This window comes from Chionomys nivalis, chromosome X, assembly GCF_950005125.1.
Source record: "Chionomys nivalis chromosome X, mChiNiv1.1, whole genome shotgun sequence".
Classification (NCBI taxonomy): Eukaryota; Metazoa; Chordata; class Mammalia; order Rodentia; family Cricetidae; genus Chionomys; species Chionomys nivalis.
In genome coordinates this window covers 27846019-27868658 of record NC_080112.1, presented here as the reverse complement: position 1 = coordinate 27868658, position 22640 = coordinate 27846019, and the positions used below count along the sequence as shown (strand labels likewise).

The 22640-nt window shown below is 41.9% G+C and overlaps 1 protein-coding gene across 1 annotated transcript in view; it reads right to left on the bottom strand.

Annotated features, from left to right (window-relative positions):
- Tspan7 (tetraspanin 7) overlaps window positions 1-22640 on the bottom strand; it is a 101578-nt gene that overhangs the window by 18704 nt on the left and 60234 nt on the right. The gene's annotated exons all lie outside the window — the stretch shown is intronic.

Below are 22640 nucleotides of genomic sequence, written 5' to 3'. Positions count from 1 at the left end.
ACTAGCTATAATGCTATTTGTCAAATATCATCAACCATTTTGCTGAAACCTTACAACATGTCTAAATTCTAGCCCTGTGTATTTTTAAGGCCTTTACTTAGGGCAGCAGGCTCAAGACTGTGTGTTAGGCCTTGCTTTCCATTCCCTGCAGAACCCAGGTCTCAGCAATTGGGCTGGTGAAGCCATGAGTTGCTTTGTGTCCCCACCATCCCACAGTTGCTAGATCCTTAAATTCACTAATAGCTTGGTGACATATTCAAAAGTGACAGTTTTCAAATTACTACTACTTTTCCAACCGAGGCTAAAGTATTTTTGCAGTTCTGTCCCGTGCTGCAGCTCAATGCTCCACATTAAAGAGCTCAGATTTCTGTCAGTCTACCCAAATGAAGAGGCAAGATGAGAAACTCAAGAAAACCAGCAAAGTGTGCATGTACATGTGCGCACGCACACACACACACACACACATACACACACACACATTACTTTTTGAAAGAAGAAGAAGAAAAGGCATAAAAAGTAGTGTTAACAATGCATGCTGTATAATTAGGCTTTGCTTGAAATTTCATAAAATGCATATGAGATTTGTTATGGTACTAAATCCCCGGTATTGTCCCAGTAGCCTATTTTATAGATCTATCAATGTGCATGACAGAATTACATGTTATATGAGAAAAGAGTAAATATAGGATACAGATTTGAGGAGAACGAATTTGACACTAATTTTGAAGAGTAGGGGGCCCAGTGGAGGCTGACTGCCTATGGGAATGGCTTCATTGAATTAAAACCAAGACTGCAGATGCTGCCAAGAGTTTCACATCCTCTGCTGACACCTGGTGGTCATTTTAAAAATGCACCCTCCCGGAACAGTTTGCTTAGCTGTACTCTGACAATTAAGAACAAACCTAAAAATGATCTTTACCCACTAGAATCAACTCTTATGTTACCTGGGGTAAAAACAGACCATGTTGGTAAAATAAGATGCCTGCCACCAACCTTCCACTCTCAAATTAGCTACAAAGAATTCCATAATAATTAAATTCTAAGACATTTAATAGCAAGGACAAGGTCTAGGTACGGTAGATATAACAGCTGTTGGATGTAGCCACAGACACCACACACACACGACGGGGGCAGAGGGAGGGAAGGAGGGAGAGAGAGGGAGAGAGAGGGAAAGAGAGGGAGAGAGAGGGAGAGAGAGAGCGAGCCCATGTGATGGAAGCTAAGGGGTAAGCGTCAGTACAGTCTGGGCACAACTCTGAATTATAACGAACAGAAGCAGAATACCATTAGCTGCTATTAATATAGATTCTAAAACAAGGCTGAAGAAAACAAAATCATTAGCCTTAGAAGAGGTATATCAGTGCTGGAATGTTAGCGCAACACAGTCCAGCATGAATGAAAATCTAAGTTCAATCTCTGGTATAGGAGAAAATAAACCTAAAACATTAGATCAGACTTAAAAAATAGCATATGTTACTTTAAAGTTATAATGAAAGAGCATCATGGAGAGGTTTGGCCATGTGCCACAGTGTTCCCAGAGGCTCCTGGAATAGACTCACTAGGCTTCATTTTCATCATAAACTGGATATTTGGGGAGCAGGCAGCAGACGTAAGTGATTCTCCTTGTTCCTATTAGGTCATTCCAGGTAATATTGGGCAGGCTCCTTGCCAATTCTGTACTATCTTGATCTTTCTCAGGAGTCCGCAGCCATGTGACACCTTTCCACTCTGTTACTACAGAGCACAGATCTGACCAGTGTGGTTGTGAAGGGGTAAAGTCCCCATTGTCTTCTCTCTCACTCCCTAACATCTAGCTTGGGAGCTCCACCTTTGGAGTGAACACACCCAATCACTTTAATGATGACATGAAAGGGACTCAGAGTATTTAAAAGGCAGGTATATGCCAGAGTTCTAGACTGCAAGGTCAGGAGACAAGGCCTTTGCAGTTCTGTAGAGAGCTGTGTGAGTTTGGGCAGATCACCAAAACTTTCTGGGTCTCAGTTCCCTCTCCAATACAACTAGGAGGTAGACAAATCTGACTTTTCCGTGACCTAGCTCTAATGTTCCGATTTGAGAGACCTGAGCTTCAAACTTCCATTGTTTACTAACTGTAATAAATTTTATGTGTGATTTTTGGGAAAATAAAGGAAAGTCTACAAGGTTCTATTTGCACGTGACAAACCATTAGGCACAGGACAAGCAAGTCAGTTTGTTTCTAGAAGCAAAGCTCTGTTTCATCACTTTTCTAGAAGTCACCAAGCTCTTTCATCAGAGAGAGGAGAATACCCAGTGGATTACATTTTTATACTGATACCCCAAAATCCATGAGCTTCTTGGCATAACCACACCTTTCCTCTTTATATGAAGATAGCTGTTATCTCACAGCAATAAGACACTACTACAAACTATTTCCTTCTAAATAAGTTATTTTGGCCCATTCAATTCTTCAGCTTTATCTCGTGCAAGCACAGGTATGCATGTGTACATGTGTGCATGTGTGTATGTGTGAGTGTGTATGCACACCCACGCATGCATGCACATTTAGCAGCACAAATGTGGAAGGCAGAATGTGTTGCACAGCCGACAGATTATCAGTACAAAGGAAAGGGAAGCTGGGAAATGAGAGAAATGGGAGCACCTTAATCATTGCTTTGCTCAAACTGAGTTAGAGGACCAGTGAAAGCTCCAGAGCTCAGGCTCTGTTTTCTGCGGGGTTTGGATAGGGCCAAAGGTCATATATGTAACCATGTTCAGAAGACAGTTGCAAGCATGGGGCTTGAGTTAAAGAGTCAGTAATGATTGAAGGGCTGTGGCTAGCAGAGGGAATTATGTTGCCTGGAAACAGAAGAGGAGAATGGTAAGAAGGCCAGAGGGTAAGGCTTGAGGTAGATGAGTAGTAGATCACTAGAAGAAAATGCCAGAAGATGGAAAACGGTGAGAGACACAGAACCAAGTAGCCATACCTATAAAGGTGGCTCTAAATATGAAAAAAAGCTATGGAAGAGAAGGAAGCCTCACGTTTTAAAGGCATATGGAGAACAAAACACCACCATAGTTCCATGTTCACTAGCAGCTGTGGTATTCTTTACTTATAGATTCGGAAAAGCCTGTGTCTTAGCTACGTTTTTATTGCTGTGAAAGGTACTCTGACCAAGGCAACCTATAGAAGAAAGAGTGGGAGCTTGTGGTTCCAGAGAGTTAGAGTCCATGATTATCAAGATGGGGAACATGGCAGACAGGCATGGTGCTGGAACAGCAGCTGCAACTTACATCCTCATCTCAAAGTAGAAGGGAGAGAGAGAGAGAGAGAGAGAGAGAGAGAGAGAGAGAGAGAGAGAGAGAGCTAACTGGGCTTTTGAAATCTGAAAGCCCATCCCTAGTGACATGCCTCTGCCAATGAGGGCACACCCTCCTAATCCTTCCCAAATGGTTCTACCAACTGGGGGCCAAGTATTTAAATATATGAGCCCACAGGGACCATTCTCATTCAAAACATCACGGCCCACTAAGACTATGCTTTGCATGAAAATATCACTTCATCTTACATCCATTCAATAGATGTCAAATTTCCAGAGCTATAGCATGAGACTAGAATAATTTGTCACAAATCCGAACTACTATTTTGAATTTATCTGTGACTATGCAGCCAAGTTCTATAGCACAGATTTCGTAAGAGGTTCCAGATCCTTTTGAAGATACGAAAGAGCTTTGAAAGACACTACAAAGAGTTAGACACTCAGCTCTGGCTCTGCGTCCGGCATAGACTTTCCATGTGCTTAGTGAAGCAGGTGATCACTTCACAGGAAATGGCTCCAGGCATGTTGTAAGACTAGCAAACTGTGCTTCTTTTTCCAATTATCTTTTCAAGTTGGCTCCATCAGCTTGTCTCAGTCAGGGTGCACATATTTGTCTTACTTTGTCATCTATAAAGTCACAGACCGGACCCAGTGACATCAACACGGCTCCTTATAGCACTAGAGTGTTGTTGTTGCTGCTGCTGTTGTTTTCCTTTTCTTTGAAGTGCCCAAAGGTCATCAAAGGGGCCAAGGTTGCACTCTGGTCAAGGAAGCAGGTAGGCTGATTGCAGTTCTTCACTTCTGCTTCAGCTCAGAACACCTGCTATAGCTTCCCCTTCCCCTTACAACTTCCAGTGTGTCACACAGATCTTTCCCTTGAAACCACCTTCCTGCCATCCACTGCTTTATCCCAGTGCCCAACTCCAGCAGGCATTCCCTGGGAACCACGGGCCAGTCCAGCTAAGGAGGCAGGGAGGCTAGCTACCTCTTCCTCATCACAGCATCTCCAAATCCTCCCCCCCCCCCGTTTCCGTCCCAGTTGTGTACTAGACCACTTGCTGAGCCCCGCCCCCCCCACCCCACCTCCAGTGTATCACAGAGATTTCGCCTTTACATTTTCTTCTTCAGCTCACTGCTTTATGGTAGCACTGAACTCCATCAGCTGTCCGCTGGGAATCCTTAGGTCACCCCAGCCAGGGAAGTCAGTAGATTAGCTGTGGCTCTTCACCTGTCCGTCCCCCCCCAAACCCACTGCCCCAGGCTCATTCCAGCTCTGCAGTGGAACACCTGCTGTGGTCTCCCCTTCCTCTCTGACCAACACCCCCACCACCCCAGTGGATAATGTAGACAGACCTTCTCCTCCAATCCTCAAAGCACATTTGAACTCACAGAAACGGAGGCAGTATGTATGCACAGGACTTGCATGGATGTGCACGAGATGGGGTCCCAGAGCTGTAAGAAGTAGACACATGCCCTCATCTCTAATCCTGAAGTCATTTCCTATCGATACTAACCTGCAAATGAAAATTTAGCTTCTGCCAAGGGGGTTCACTCGGGGAAGAAACTACTCTTAAATTTGGATTTCACACCCAGCAGTGGGGGCCAGCACATTACAAACTCAGGGGCATCTTTGGTGCTTTCTTGGGCTCACAATGTTGCATTGGAGCTTTTTTGGTTTTAATTTTACCTTATTAATTTAATTTAATTTTATTTATATATTTTTCTTCTCTCTCTTTTACCCCATAGGTACTGTGTGTATCTATTATGGCTTCTAGTTCTGTGTTTTTAATGGGATTCCCGAGTGTGTGAATGAGTGGATCTTCATTTCTTAAACATTCTCTTGGGCCCTTTTTCTTTTGTTTGTTTGTTTTGTCCTATACCGATGTGTTAATTTTTATTTTATGATTATTACCATTTAGAAGTTTCATTGTTTGCTAATGAGAGACAGAAGGGGGTGGATCTGGATGTGAGGGACGGTGGGAAGGAACTGGGAGGAGTAATAAGAGGGAAAACTAATTAGTAAAAACTATGTGAGAAAAAAAAATCTATGTCCAGTAAACGGAGAGGGAGTGTGAGTGAGAGAGAGGAAGATGGAAGGGAGGTGAGGACAAGCCTTCTGAGTTGCTAACTGCTTTGGGCAAGGACCTGGACTGAGCCAGCCCTGTATTTCACCTGGAAGGGTGAAGTGAAACACCAGGGACAAATGTCAAGGGGAGCTCGTTGTGAGCTGTGTGTCATGATTGTTTTATATTAAAAAGCACTGTTGATTACTTGCAAAAGTTGAAGAGCAGCCTTGGGCTTTTGACCTGGGCTCATAGAGAGTGTATTGCTCTTTTTTTAAACTGTCCCGAAACAGAAGTATAAAACTAAGCACACCAGAGCATAAGACTATCCAGAATGAGCTCACATCAGAATGGCTTCACGATGACCCAGATACGGAAATAGAAATCATACAGGTGAACTAGGAATTGGAGCTAACAAAGCCACTTACAAGGAGATTTACGTACTTAGAATCCAAGACCAGCTGTAGTGGTTAAAGTGGCAGAAGCTTAATTCTGGGGGAATTCCCTCTATGGTATGCCTCCCCCATTAAACTCCTAAGTCGATCACTTGTCTTGAAAATCGGTTGGTGCAGCTTAACACACAAAGAGGCCACATGAGTGCCAGTGGTACTAAAAGGCTTAGTGACACTGGCAGCGAGCCAGCCACCACTGAAGGAAGAGTGGTGGGAGAAACCACTTCCCTGGCTTCCATTCCTCATGGGACTAGCCCTGTGAGAGAAGATGACTCAAATCCCACATTAGTAAGGAAAAGAGACTTCTTACAAAGACCACATCAAATAAGTGTATAACCAAGAGCCACAATGGTATTAATGTGTGTTGAAAATGCGAGAAACCATGTTTATCCCATTTTTATTGTTGTATACACATCAAGGTTTTAAGAGTCATGTGAAGGAAACTAAAGTCTTCTGCCTCTTTGTAGCCCTCAATGTCTCAGCCACATCCTGTGTCTGATTCTCCAAGACCACATGCCATTGATTCTGTCCTAGTATCTGTCCAGCAAAAGCGCTGCTTGTTTGATTAGGAGTCCAAATTTTCAATTTGAAAATCAGTCACTGTGCCTATAGTGCAATGTCCCTCTGGGAATTTGACAAATACGGGATGAATCTTAGCAATGCTCCTTTCATGGGTTGTACCCTTCGAAGGTATCAGTTGGGAATAAACCTGAATAAACTCATCCTAACAATTACTCATAAATATGAACCTAATCAAAAGTCTGTGACAGAGTACCATGCATGCTATGATTATATCATCAAACACATTCCTGTTCTGGGGTTTAATTATTTCCAAAAGGGAGACTGTATTTTGCATAGTCTTTTGGCATGATTATCATCTCTAAGTCACAAAAATAAAACTTTATCTGAATATATATATATATATATATTGTATATGTACATATGGAAATAAGAGGAAGACCTCAAGCCGTAGTCATTCAGTGCCCATATTCTCTGTGACTGTATATTGGGAGTGTGATGGGCGGTATGTGGGATGGGAGCCTCAGGTCTCCTTCTGAATGAAACTGGGGCTGGGAGACATACTTTCAGAAGAGGATCAGCTATTAAATGAGGAAATCCCAGACAAAGAAAATGCAAGTGCAAGATTCTGATAAAAAACAAAACAAGGCAGAGTTTTTCCTTAATTCTCCCCTGAGATGGTTTAAAAGACAAATAAAAATGGCAATTTAATTAAGTTTCCCTCAGTACTCACAAGTCCATATTGCACACATTTCTGATAATACCACCAAGTAAAATGTATAGTTTTGAACTGGATGACAACATTTCAGTAACAAGTAATCACTTACGTCATGGTGATCCCACAAGATAATATTGCTATGATATGTGGACTTCTAAAGTTTGTATACACTTACTCTGATAGTACTTACTATAAAACTGCCCAGCAATGCATTTCTCAGGATATAGCCCAGTTAAGTGATGTGTAAGTGTGAGTGATACAGGTAAAGTTCACACATTTACTACGGACGAAGTATGAAAACAATGGACCCTAAGATAATATGTTCTTGGCAAATAAATAAACAAACACAACAAAAATTAAACAAGAAATATTGGGCTGGAGAGATGGCTCAGCTGTTAAAGCCTAGGCTCACAACCAAAAATATAAGAGTTCGGTTCCCAGCACCCACGTCTGTCTCTCCAGCCACTAAAAAAAGAAAGAAAAAAATATATTGTTTCCGAAGAAAAGTGATAGAGCGCCGCAGCACCCCTGCCACTAGTCTCCACTGGTAGAAGACTCTGTCACTCTCTGAACCTTCACTGTCCCCATATTGCCCCATACTCCATTCCCAGCGAAGCAGCAAGGGTGATTCCACTAAAGCCTACATTCAACAGCACCACTCCTCTGTTCAAGATTCTTGCCCAGTGTCTCATCTCCTAGGAAAAGAGCCAACGTTCTCCTCTAACTGGGCTGGCGCTCTTTAACCTACAGCCTCCACTGGTGTTCTGTGTGACCTCTTGTGGCTCTCCTCTTGCTTTCCCTGATCCAATCTTAGCTGCCCCTCAAGCTCCCTACTTCCTTCTCTCCACATTTGCTGTTCCTTCTGGAAGACTTTTGAAATTCTGCTTCCTTCAAGGTCTTTCTCTATGAGCTCTTCCCTCCACTAAGGCTTCTGTTTTATTTTATACCGGACTTTTATTTTATTTTATACTTATATTTTATTTTATACTGGACTTGAACACTATTTATTTGATTTATCCCCAAAAACGAATCTAAACTCCACAAGGGCAGGATTTGAGCTTATTTATTGGTTTATTTCCCCAGCCCAAGACAGATGTCTGTTTATAGTTAAGTGTTCACTATGTATTTGTTAAATGCTGAACTACAAGATGGTAGGTAGGTAGTGTCCGAGGCTATGCCTCATACTTTCACCAGCACCATATTGAGAAAGCCAAATACGATGACTGACTCTGCCATGACCCACGTAGCTATTTTAGCATAAAAATAAAACAACAAAAATGAAAAACATCAAATTTGTTCTTTTGCTTTTAGTCCAGCACAATGTTTTCTAAATGTTTGCTTTGGGCCACAACGAGGACTAAATGAGAAAGCATGGAAACAGTTTATTCCCATGAATGGAAAAACTAATGGGAAGCTCTAATATCCTTCATCCTCTACAGTGGCTGCAATTAATGGGCAGGAGCCTAGAGAACAAACAGTGCTTGCAACAGTGAGATTTCTCCTCTCTTAAAAATGCATCACCAGGACCTGGTGCTGGGTACTATGTTAATGGCTTTGATGTTTCATCTGTGCCAGTCTGCTAGATAAGCCAAATATTTTGTCAATCTACTGAGTAAGCCCAAAATTTTGCCCGAGGTTATTTACCACTAATAGGAAAACAGGAACACAAATCTTCTGACCCTCAATCCTCAATGTATTCTTTAGCCTGTCTCCAGGACTCTCTTTCTCCTTATCCCTAAATTAAGAACTCACAAGCCAGTGTGGTCCCTCTCGGCACTGATTTATCATGAAACAACCTTGAAAATTTGACTGCTACCACTAAAAGTTAAGATCTTCAGGCATGGGCACTAGTCTGTTAGTACATACACCTCCAGAAATATATTCCACTTCAAGCTATATAGATTTCAATTCTTTAAAATCCAGGCCGAGGAATAAGTATCCTTGTGTATATGTGGGGATAAACTAAAGATGTTAAACATTACAAGGAGCAGGTGCAAACCTATGGAGTAATCAATCTGAAGATTCAGTCCAGTTTGACATATAAACAAAACCAAAGTGTCACGAGTGCTGTTTTCCATTGCACATATTCTGGGGGGAAACACGTTAAACCAAAGTCCCCTGGTTTGAGCCCTGAGAAGAGAAAGAAGGACTCACAGCGAAATAATACAAAGAAAATCCTGAACATGCAGAATTGCCAGGCTCTCAGCCAAAGCAATGGATTGAGTCACATCACATCTATGCTCCCTGTGGCCTAGAGTGGGATCTGATTTGTTTCCAAACTGAGGGTCCACAGTCTAGAAAGATGCTTCTCAGAGTACGTGTGTGATAAATGGCTTTTATTGAGCAAACTGTGTTCCTGCTATGGCTCATGACATGTATTCTCAATCTCTGTCTCACAGATGCAGACCTGAGGAGCCAGGGTCAATAACTTGCTCAAAGTCATGGAGCTAATGAATGGTACAGCCTAGAGTCAAATTCATTGTCCAACTGGAGGCAGTTTTCCAAACCACTGTAGTGCTCTGCCTGCCGTAGCTGGGTAAGGGAATCCAGCAGGGTGGAGGGCCGAGTTCCTCTTCATTCAATATTGTCCAATCACCCATTCTCCAACAGCTAAGGAAAAGCCATAAAGGTAAGCCCTGTTTCTTTGCACATTTTTAGGTGTTCCCAAGAGTCAGTTATGAGGAAGGCAGCCCTCTAAAGCATTTCCCATAGAGAATTTTCTTAGGCTGTCTATAACTGCTAATTCTGGAAAAGAAAGGCAGAGTAGGGAGACATACCTCTACAGCCTGATGCTCTGAACACTCATCTGGTCCCTTCTCCTCTCCTTGGGCATTCTCCATTATTGAGCATGCTCCAATGCAAGAGCAGGGTTCTGTTCCAGAATACTGTTTATACATGACTTATTTGGAACTGCAATTGCTTTTCTTTGGGAATAGAGTTATATATGGTGGCTGTGTTCCTATGCCAGTATTCAAAATTCTGTATTTAAGCCAGTATTAGGGAAAGCTAGAGTGAAACGGATTTTTGGCACAATATAAAGTTTTAAAATAACAGTCATTGCCCCAAAATGGTGTAGTTGGCCTTAAGAGGTGTCATCCCAGAAGGCAAAGAACTTTCTGCGATCTCCACTCCACAGAGCCTGCAGAGCTAAGATGTCCAGGCTGAAATCCACTGATTCTCAGAAGCTCCTATCATCTTCTCTGGTATCAAGGAAGCATTATGGTCTCCCCTCAATGAGCTCCCTCCCTCAATTTTCATACATGAATGAGCAGGACCCGTGGCAATGTAAGAACCACAGAAACCATTTTCTCAGACCCCGAGCTTCATTTCCTTTGGAATCCCAGATAGGCCACACAATTCTGTCCCACAAAAAGCAATGGAAATACCTGCTCAGTGTCTGAGGTTGCAACTAAAATGAGCCATGTTCTGCACTTGAAAAAACAATTGCCCTGTTATCTTTAAACCTCTCTTTTCCCAAGGCAAATACACTCTTTCCATTTTTTAGCTTATAGTCAGAAATCATGTGTGACTTTAAAAATCAGCCAAGTAAGTGGGTTGAAGGTAAGTTTTTAAAAATTATAGAATCAACTTGCATAATTTTTAACATATATACAAGGAATTTTGTTTCTTCAAACCAGACATACACACTGGAATTAGAGGACTTCTATGAATAGTGGTCTTTTTCATTAGCGATCCATTCCTTTAAAATGGTTATGCAGTTCTTTAGATGGGTATTAAGCAAACACAGCTGTAATATTTACTGATTAGTAGCACAGCTGCCAAGCTTACTCCTACAGAATGCATTCTGCTTCTCCCTTCAAATACAAGTAAACTGTGTTTCACCAAGAATTTTTTTTCTTCTGACATGTAAAGACAATAAACCCCTCTGAACATGCCTAGGGATGGATATATAATATATATATATATATATATATATATATATATAATAGTAAATGGTATTTCACCTTGCATTTTGAAACTTTATGAATATATTGTTTGCATTCTCAGTTACTTTCTAAGGAACACAGGAAGCTCTCTGGAACTATATCTATATATCTATATCTATATCTATCTATCTATCTATCTATCTATCTATCTATCTATCTATCTATCTATCTATCTATAGTGCCTATCTGGTGGGAAAGTAAAAGCAATTGGTAACTTCAGAGACAAGCCATAGGAACCAATCCTTGCTGCAAGGCTGTGAACATTTTATATTTCATTTATGTGTGTGTGTGTGTGCGCGCGCGCGATGTATATGGATGTGTATCAGAGGACAGCTTTCTGGAGTTCTCCTTTCAACTTTATATGGGATCTTGGATATTTGAACTTGGGTCTTAAAGTCTCCACAGCAAGCACCTTTTGCATGCTCCTTTCTTTTATATTTCTAACATCTACTTTTCTATAGGTACAGATCATCTTTCTATATACAGTATCAAAAGCTTCTGATTAGATCACCTCCCAACCCCAACATCCAACAGAGACCAATGAGCGGCTTTGGATAGTAATCTCACATCCAGGGAAGAGAGACACCAAGGGATCTCAAGTCAGGTGAGCTCTTCGGTGCCACAGGAAGAGCCTTGTCCCAAGACACCATCATACATGTAAGTGCTAGGAAAACAGTGGCCCAGAAAATGCTATGATCAAGGCAACTCACGGATGCCTGCTCTATGAGACTTTCTCCCTAAAACAGAGTACGGGGACTATGAAGCAGTATATGTAGGTGTTCAACTTCTCTCGAAACAGTCTGTAGTCTATGTAGAACTAGAAAATTCCAGTGTCAAACAAATTATTGGCAGAAGCCTTGATCAGAAGAGTATCTAGGGAATCCCCAATCAGGACTGTTGCCAAACTCAGCATATTCTATGTACCATTTACAGAACATCCCTCTTAATCCAGTGGCATTTGTGGGATTCTAAGGACAGCCTCCAGCTCACAGTAACCTCCTCACATCTAGTTAGATACCAGCCATTTCTAACTTGCAAGTTTAGCTGACAGTTGCTGCCACTGGAGCACATGAGAACACGGTCTTGGCTAATAGGGGAGACAGGACCATAGTACAGGGGCTGAAGACATGTCTCAAGAGCACTCGCTATTCTTGCAGAGGATCTGGGTTCTGTTCCTAGCACCTATGTCAGGTGACTCACAACACCCTGTCACTCCAGTTCCAGAGGATCTGACATCCTTTTCTGGTCTCCATTGGCACCTGGCACTCAACATGGTTCATAGACCTACATGTCAACAAAATAACCACACACTCACACACACACACACACACACATTAAAAGAACATAGCATATAGAAAGATGCCATATTCTGCACAATTTGCTACTGTATTCATTTGGGAAGTCAAAAGGCCTAATTACCAAGTAGATAAGAGTTGTTACTCAGGGACTTGGTTCCAAAAACCTCAGTGGTAACCAAAAGTTTCCTAAGTTCTAGTTTCTTTTATAAAAGGTGTAGTTTCCCCTTTACAATCTGCACACGTTGTCCTGAATAGCCTGAAATATCCACAGACTATTTGTAGTAGTTAATGTAAAGCAAACGCTGTGGAAAGAGCTATTGTACTCGATTGTTCATGAAACAATGAGGAAGCAAAAAGTCTGCATGTGCTCCTGTGGGGTTGTGAGAAAGGACCTCACAATGCAAGCAGAAAAAGCGAGTGCAGAAATGTTAACACATCCTCACTGGCAACAGGAGAAAGAAAGCGGCTCTGGATGCTTGACAACAGTTTAAACTATCCGGTAGCATTTCCAAGATGCTCTACAATTTGTACAGTATTGTCACTCACACAATTCTACTTCTCACAACGACCCCCACAAAGTCCACATAGTTAGCACACCTGGTTGCAAGACGAGGAAGCAAGCTCACAGGAAATTAAATGCTACCCAAGTCCCACAGCCTCGAAGGGACCTAGAATAAAAAGTTAATGCCGTGACTCTTAGGCCAAGTGCTTTGGACTAAAATCTGCTGGGAATATTTATAAATTCAGTTTTCTTACTTGCTTTAACTCACTGCATTTTTTATATCTGATTTCCACTGATCTGTCTTTGTCTAAGTGACGAGGTCCCTAAGCAATAAGTGTATTAACATCATCATTACTTAAATATATATCTATATCTATCTATCTATCTATCTATCTATCTATCTATCTATCTATCTATCTATATCAAGTCTACAAATTACTGCATTCCATTGGGTCTAACATTCAGGCTATTCAGGCTACCCAGTAATCGAGCTACAGTATTGAAAGCTGATAATCAATGGGTTAAAATAAATTCTATCAATAAAAATTAATACCACAACCGTGTCTCTTTGTAGATTGTAGTTTCAACTTGTTACAACTTCATGAATGTTGATCTGGTCCTCTTAACAGCATGTGATCAATTGAAGTTAAAGACCAAACATTTTATACTTCCGGGAGCATGCAGTATAGTGCCTTCCATATATATAGTACATATTCAATAAATGTTTGTTTTGCAATACATTTGGCACCTTCTAGTATGAGTGTCAAGCAGACAGTTCTCTGGCATGAAACTTGATATCATAGAATGAAAAGGATTTTAGTAAAACTCGGGGTAATGTTATTGTAGTGGTTTCTGAGTTAACTGTGCTGGCTCTTCCCCTTTCATCCAAGTAGGGGAATCATTTACAGAACTTAACTAAAGCAGTGCAATTAGGAAAACCATCTTTCAGAAATGTGTTGGAGCACACTAGGAACAGTTTTTACATGGGTGCCTTTCATCCTGAGCATCATAACAAGTATTTCTCAACTGTGATATGGGCCTTCTCCTGCAGCACAGATCTGTTCTCGCTGCAGCAAGGTGGCTTTCAGCTTGAGTTACCTCCAAGAACCTTGTGAGCACTGTTCTTCCGAAGTAGAACACTAGGGAATTCAAGTACTGAGCTCAGTGAGGGACTGGGAACCGAGAAAACAATCTGCTCTCCTGTGGCCACCAATATCTGGCATCACGAGGACACAAAAATCCCATAAGTCAATGGAAAAAGCAGTAAAGCTACCTAAGCTCTTGTCCTCTCTCTCTCTCTCTCTCTCTCTCTCTCTCTCTCTCTCTCTCTCTCTCTCTCTCTGTGTGTGTGTGTGTGTGTCTGTCTGTCTCTCTCTGTCTCTGTCTCTGTCTCTCTCTCTCTCTGGATTTTTGAGACAGAGTTTCTCTGTAGTTTTTGGTGCCTGTCCTGGAACTAGCTCTTGTAGACCAGACTGGCCTCGAACTCACAGAGATCTGCCTGCCTCTGCCTCCCCAGTGCTGGGATTAAAAACGTGAGCCACCACCGCCCGGCTCTTGTTCTCTCTCTTAAAAGCTGAATCTTAAAAGTTGAACCACACCTTCAAATCTCATCACCTTAATGTAAAATGTGAAATTCAGAATGAATTCACCCCATGGAAATGCATATATTTGTAGCATCTATGCCCTTGAACCTAGAAACAACTAGGGCTTCTGAGTTCCAAACTTCTCCTTTTGTAAACCTATCATGGCTCCATTCCCCCTTGAAGATCATTTAGAACTTCAGAAGCTTTTCGAAGACACAAGGAATAGCCATCTCTCCACTGTGCTTCCAAACATCTCCTATTTCATAGTTACTCATCCCTCTACATCTGTCTATTTGATTGCGCTGACACCCAGGCAAGCACAAAACTAGCCACCATCATTACACGATCCCAGAGCTATCCATATTACATACGCGAGGCATGTTTCCACACAGTGTGTTGAACAGAGGCATCGCCACAGCCCACCTGCCCCACACGCAGGCAGGAGAGGCAGAACAGCAGAAACTCAGAGCCATTGCCTCTGCATTCATTGTGAGGCGCCTTTCCCCAATGTCTTGTTGCTTTTTCAGGCTTTGTTAGAAAGCACACCAACTGTTACTAATGAAAAACAGAAGCTGAAGTCTGTTTGACCAACAGAAGTCAGGAATTTTCCAGGTCAGTAACTCATTACCAGGGATTGGCAAGAAGTATACCAACATAAATATAGGTTAGGCAGACACCAAAACCAACCCAGAACCCCCTCCATAGCCCTATGGGTTTCAGTTTCACGTGTGCAAACTAGCTAGCCTGTCTCTTTCCCATGCTTGCTGAGCAGCTGAGCTAGACAGAACTGCTGACAAACTCAGCAGGCAGCCAGGCATGGGAAGCAGGAAATCTGAAATGGAAGCCGTGGCTTTCCTATTGTCATTTTACCGTTATCCTGTTGACATTATTGAGCACGTCTGATGATTTCCATAGCTATGCTGACTACCGAGAAACTGTACTACCTGGAATCTTTTTCTATTCTAGTGCTTCTGGAGAAAAGTCTTTATTCAGTTCGGAATCCAGGGAGTTGTGAATCCAGAGGTCTGCTTCAGATTTCAGGGAAAATTATCCATCCTGTTTTGGAGCTAGAGAAGACTGAAGACCAGTCTGCACAGTCACTTCTAGCTCACTACCCCAGAGAACGCTTGCTCCTCTTTCTTTTTAATGAAGCAGAGATAGCTGCTTTCAAAATGAGCTCTTAGAAAGGGAGCTTGTCAGACTCTTCACCTGCAGACTAACCTTAGGGTCAAGCATCTACCTGACAGTGTCTGTGGGAGTAGTAAATGCATTGATGCATCTCAGATACTCAAAATAATACTTTATGCATCGAAAACGTCCAACTGACGTCAGTCACTATTTTTCTGTCAACATCAACATTAGTTGAATTTTTACAACTTTACATATGAGAAGACTGGGGTCCAGAGAAGCAAAGTACTTGCCCAAGAACACAGTGAATTGGAGGCATTACCAAAACTAGAACCCAAGCCTTTCATGAATCCGTGTAGATGCCATCAAAATGTTGCCTTTAAGCTTCCAGGCGCCTTGTATTAGAAAGTCTCTGGGTTGCCTTGACAGAGTTCTCAGGACTGCTGGTACTGATAACACTTATAACAACATGTGAAAATAATCTGAGATTCACTTTATCAAGGAAATGCAAAAACTAGAAATCAAAAAGATAGATGAAATGATTGAAAAAACAAACTAAAATATGTCGCTTTGAGATTTATTTTCATAGTAGGGTGCCTTCTCTTACTCTCACCATCTGGTGGTCATGCTATGTTGAGATAAGAATTGATATCAGGAAATCCCATCAGAATAACACTGACACGAGGTCAGAAGCATCGGTTCCGTCAGCAAAATATTCCTCCAAACAGACAGCTGGAAATAATTTTAGCCTATAGCTCATTCTCTGGAAGTAAACTCTCTCTCTGAAGCATAGTTTACAGAGGCCAGCAGAGTCTGCCAAGTGTGTGGCTTGAGGGCTGGGAGCTGGGCTCTGCTAAATTTTCACATCCACTGGAGCTAATTGTCCCATTCTGAGAGCAACACCTACCACATCAGAGCCAGAGAAGCACAGGTTCCTACTGATAGGCTCCCATGAACTCCAGAGTTTCCTATTGGCCTTTTACAGCAAAGATAGCATCCATAGGGTGAGCGTGTCACTCAATGGTAGAGCAGTTGTACAATATACACAAGGCCCCCGGTCCTTCATTCCCATCATCTCTCATTCCGTAGGAAAATGGATATAAATTCCCAACTTGCTTTAAAACTTTAATCATGGCTTTGTCCCTTTGTAAACAATCCATTCCCTCTCATGTCTAGCTTTCTAGGCAGCAATTTTGCTTCTCGTAACAGAACAGAGGAAGTTCTAGTTTATTACAGGCCAAATTTCATGTTATAGTATTAAATATTTTCTCTGAGTCTTAGCAATCAAAGACTGCAGTAATATATAACCCTTCTCGACCATTTTTATTGTACAGATATACTCTTTTTAAATTATTTGACCACATATTTGCTTATATAGTCTCCCTAATCTGAAGTAATAATGATTATTATTCCACTAATCTTTTAACATCTAACCAGGGTCACATTTTTCACAGGACTTAAATGTCTTACACTGAAGTATGATTTCACAACAATATTCAAACAGCTGTAGACTCCTCCCCAGTCCATCATATCATTCTGGGTCTAGACATGAAAAGGGGGCCGGTAGAAATAACCTCCCACCAGTACCCATCACAGTATTGAGCACACTGGGCAGCCAATTATTTTATGAATAAACATTGGAAGATGGGATGGTGTTTGTCCACTTTCCCCTAGTCAACAAATAGTTTCTGAGTCTCCCAGTTAACCACAGTCGCCAAGAATGCTACCTTAGTCTTGACATGCCCTAGCCACAGCTGTCTTATATAATGGCACTTGCAAATTCAACGTGTGTACCTTTTAACCTGGGGAATCATAACCAAGAAAGTTATAGATAAGCTGCAGACTCGCTCTTAAAACACACCCATACTGAACACTCCCCATAAACAGAACAAAAGAAACTGCTGATGGCGTCCAGGAAAACATGACAGGCATCTAGGATAAAAATGGTCTTTTGTTTGTATGTTTGCCATTTTTTTTACAGTGTGTGTTTCTTTTCTATTTTTTTTAAATTCTAATTATTTGCCAGAGTGGGGGGGCATGGATTTGAGTGGGCGGGGAGATGGGGAGGAGTTGGAAAAGAGGAAACAGTGATCAGAATATACTGTATGAAAACTTCTTTCAATGAAAATGAAAGACGGAGACTTTTTCCTACCTGAGAGATGTCACTAGCTTACAGTTTGTAATGTACACTAAACCGGCAATGGCAGTATGAGGCTGAGCAGCGGAGATGATAAAAACTTCCTGGTGTAGAGGAAGAGGTCACGGAAAAATGGTATTTCTTCTTCTTTTGACTCCTATCTGTTTCCTTTTCGTCTGCCCTTGGCCACTTCCTTGCTGTGATCCTGGTTAACATTGCAGATTCAACCTTCCAGCTGTAAAATGAAGAAGCTACTTGCTCTGTGGGGGACAACATGGGAGGGCATCCTGAATTTTAACAACATTCAAAATTTGCTGTTCATAGGAGCTTGAAGAAGTCTGTGAAAGAAATTTAAAGAAAGGATAAAAAGGCGAAGAGGGAAAAACAGAAGGAATGATGGAAGGGCAGGATGGTTTCTTCCTTTTCTTGGTATAGCGTTAGAAAACATAATGACCAGAGCCCTACTTCTGCATGGAGCTGTTCAGAGGACAGCTGCTTCTTTTGGTGTTGGGGGAGGCATTTGGACTCATTTCCTCAGTTAACTCTGGTACCAGCCCTTTGAAGGTAAAGATAAAAGAGAACCTGCGTTCAGCAAATTAACTGAAAAAGGAACTGGCATTATTCATTTTACACAATTTTTTTTGTTCCTCAACTACAAAAAAACATTGGAAAGGACCAATCAACGTTCACTTGCAGAAGTCTTAAGCCTTTCTTCAGAATGGCAGAAGCAGGAAATACTTGGGGTACTGTACTCAGTCACCATCAATCATAGTACAGACACATCTGAGGTCTCCCACTGGGAGGCTGTGCCCTAGTCTCCAAGGTGAAGAATTGACAAACAAAATTCCCTCAGAGAAAGGCCAAGTACTGGGAGCCACAAAGCCCATCTCCCAAGAATCCCTCACCTGTGACCTTAGACAAAACCTTCCTCATTTAATGTTCCTATTAAAAATAACTTGCATTTCATGAGCACCTGAACCATGAGCACCAATATCAAAGTTGGGCATGGCAGTGTGCGCCCATAAGCTTAGTTCTGGAGGATGGAGACAAGCAGAACCCATGGGCACAATGACCAGATAGTCTAGCCAAAGCCATGAGCACCATGTTCAGTGAGAGATCTCAGTTCAGAAAAAGAAGGTGGAGAAGGGATGGAGGTGGGTCTTGTATCTTATCTGTTGCTTTCATTGGTTAACTAATAAAGAAAATTGCTTGGCCTGATAGGACAGAAAATTAGGTAGGCAGAGTAAACAGAACAGAATGCTGGGAGAAAGAAGTCGAGTCAGTGAGTCGCTATGATTCTCTCACTCCAGACAGACGCAGGTTAAGATCTTTCCTGGTAAGCCAGCTCGTGGTGCTACACAGAATATTAGAAATGGGTTAGATCAAAATGTAAGAGCTAGCCAATAAGAGGCTGGAACTAATGGGCCAGGCAGTGTTTAAAAGAATACAGTTTCCGTGTAATTATTTCGGGGCATATGCTAGCCATGCGGGCTGCCGAGTGCAGGGGATGCAGCCCCGCCGCTCGCATCACAACAGAGAAGGGATGAAGGAAGACATTCCAACAGCAGTCTCTGGCCTCCACATGTATGCACACAGGCAAGTGCATACCCACATGTACACAAGACACACACACACAAGCTAGGTACAATAATTCTGTAACCCATGCCATTTGTTCACGGCAGAAGCTATTTCTCTATGTACCCTAGAGAGCTCCCATCCACTAAACCATGGCAAACAAAAGGCACCAAGCACTTTTCCAGCAAGGTCCTGATTTTAAACACTTGTATTCTAGAGAGAAGCTAAAAATAAGAAAAAAAAAGCTTTAGAGTGGTTTCACTGAATTTTCACAGTAACTAAGAATTATTATAAAACAAATTTGTCTTAACTCAAAAATTCCTTAAGTCAATGTGTATACTCATTGCCTCATAACATGCAGAGTGGCCATAATTTCATCTATCTGTGATGACTAAGCAGTGCTAGTCCAGATAATTAAGGAAGATTCCACATAATTGACACTTTGAAGATCAAGATCTGGACCAAGTGCAAAAACAAACTGCTGGGCGAAGGAGATAATTTGAGACAAAGAAAGAAGACAGGGCCCTCAAAGTTAGGGCTTTCAGACTTGACTGTGAACCACAGAAGAAATATGGTTTAGCTGGGTATGTTGGCATATGTCTGTGATATAAGCATTCAGGAAGCTAAGGCAGGAGGATCACTGTGTTCAGGTGAGCCTGGGATACTAGCCAGTTGCAGGTCAGTCTGGGCTAGAGTGTGAAAACCTTAGTTGAATAAAAAAAAAGAAATAGAGATTTATGCTGAATCCATTAATATACACACATGTACTGAAGGCTTCTTAAACCCATACTCAGCTTCACTGAGAACATGTATGCATTTTCTACTTTATGTATATTAGTTTTCAATGGATGGGTATGGATTACTAAATCCATTTTAGTATTCCAGAGTCTGATAAACCTTCTTACAGTTAGCACCTGGGATTGGAACATAGGAGGCCGACCTGTAATCCCAGAGGCAAAGAAGGTAGATTAATACAAGTTCACTTAACAAGAAGAGCCAGGTATAGTCACACACCTGCTACTGAAGCACCGGGAAGCTGAAGGTGGTAGATCCTGGAATTCCAAGCTAGTTAGCGCTCCATAAGGATCTCTAGGCTATTCTGGGCTACTTGAGAGGCTACTTCAAAACAATGAGGAAGGAAGGTTGTTGTAACATTTTCCTGAATTGGAAAGTTGGTGAGGAAGAAGACAGAATCTAGGGTTGCTCCTTCTTTCCCCTTCACAGATTTGGCCAAGCAATGCCTTTCACAATCTTACGGGCACGATTCAATAGATCTGCCATAGGTACCTGGTCCTCTCCAGAGGCACCTAGTCTGTTTTCAGAACTAGACTACCTATAACCTCTTAAGAGGCCTGCAGCATATTGTAATACTGACACATCCTTCACCACAGAATAAGCAAAAGCAAAACAAAAACCACTGCAATGTGAAAATATTTTTCATCACTCAAGTATCACACATGTCTGTGGGAACCCCAAGTATGTTTCAGGCACTTCGCCATAAAGAAGCTTCTATCCATGGGAGCCTAGTGTGTTGCTGACCACCTGGGCTGCATAGCACTGCCGTCCAGAGAAAATAAAGGCATTGCAACTAGGAGAAAACTGTTGACGGCCACCCATGCTGGCAAACTGCTGTGTGCATGTGCACACACAGAAAGATTTTCTGTCAGCAGGGGCTTTCTGTTCTGTCAGGAAAGACGGCTGTGTTTCAAGAGGTAGCTTGAAGGAAAAACTGACTTCAGCATCCTCACCATTAAGTACCATATGAAGGAAGAGAAGCTCCGTGGACCTGACCGCTCCAGGAAATCCCAACATGATTCCCAACAACTGGTAGGGCATTTCTAAGTCTTAGACTAAGGCCATCAGATTATACATTACCAGAATAGACCAGCCTTAAGCATGTAAGCCAGACACAAACTCAGGAAGGAGTCTTAAAATAAGCAAGCATTGCCAGAAGTCACAAGATTAAAGTGACTTTTGAGATAATTGTATTCATAAGAATACACAGGTCACATGAAATTGAAGCAACACTTTTGGAATTTTACAGGAAGGAGATCGGTCCATCAGGCCACCCAAAGGACAGTTTTCAAGATACCAAAATGCAGCAGTAAGCTGAAACCCTAGCTAGACACAGGAACTTCCAGTGTGGCAGGGTAAGGAAACACCTTCCAGAAAGTCAGGAGGAAACAATGAGCCTGGATTATGAAGGGGTTATTTCTTAAAGCCACAGGATTTGTAGTACGTTGACTAGCTGCGCTGCATTTTTTTTTTCAATAGGACTATAGCTTTATTGGAGAAGTTATAGGGGACAAATCCATGTCCACTCCTTGACTCTACATTTGTGACTCACTTAAATTTCCAGGAAAAAGGGGGGGGGAGAAAGAAAGAAAGAAAGAAAGAAAGAAAGAAAGAAAGAAAGAAAGAAAGAAAGAAAGAAAGAAAGAAAGAAAGAAAGAAAAAGGAAGGAAGGTCAGTCTTAATTAGTGAGCATAAATAAATTTATTGGTGCTACCATTATGGAATTTTGAAAGTACTGTCTAAACATGAAGGAGGCCACATCGCATCTCTGAGGTTCCCAGTGCAGTGGCCATGCTGACCCACAGTCCACCTCAACCAAAGGAGCCCACACAGCTGTGCTAGCAGCTGCACAGACAGAGCTACAGACGTTTCACTCCACAGCCTGCTGTTGTGGAAACTAGCACAGGCGACATATTCTCTGCCTCGGTGTCCTCATCTATTGAATGGCATTCCTACCGTTACTGTGATCTCCCGAAAGATGCTCTCACTCCGTAGTGAATGTCCAGACCCTCTGAGGCATATGGTAAACATTCAAGAGGTAATTCTACCATTATTATTTTAGATTGTTACAGAGTGAACTTTATTTCTATTCTTTCCACAAACAAAATATTATTAGTACTCCTCAAAAGAGATGGGAAATAGAATCTATTTCTTAAGAAACGTCACCCAGTGTCTGCATAATCTTCCTCAGGAAATGAAACTATTACAGAAAATCTTTGATGATACCATCTCTGTTCCCATAAGTCTTACCAACGTTTAACAGAAGGGAAGTTACATAACATTTTCTTCCCTGGAAGGTTTCTTTGCCTCTTCTAGGACCCCCTGCTCCCAAGCTAATGTAGAAAATGCAAACTTGATCATGGTGAATGTTTCCTTTAGAATTTATTTCAAACTAATTTCAGGATGGATTGATTGGCCCTTCTTGTGAATAATCTTCAAACTTTCATTTGAAAAGGTAATCTATTTCTGCTAAGGGAAGTCATAAGTCTTAGAAGCATCTCCTCTAATCCACAGCCGTGAAAAGACATGGACAGGAAGGACAATCTGAAGAAGCAGTACTCAAGGCCCCTGCCTGGAAGTTCAGCATGGATTGGGAACCAGACCTTTGGCCTCTCCCTGGAGTGCCT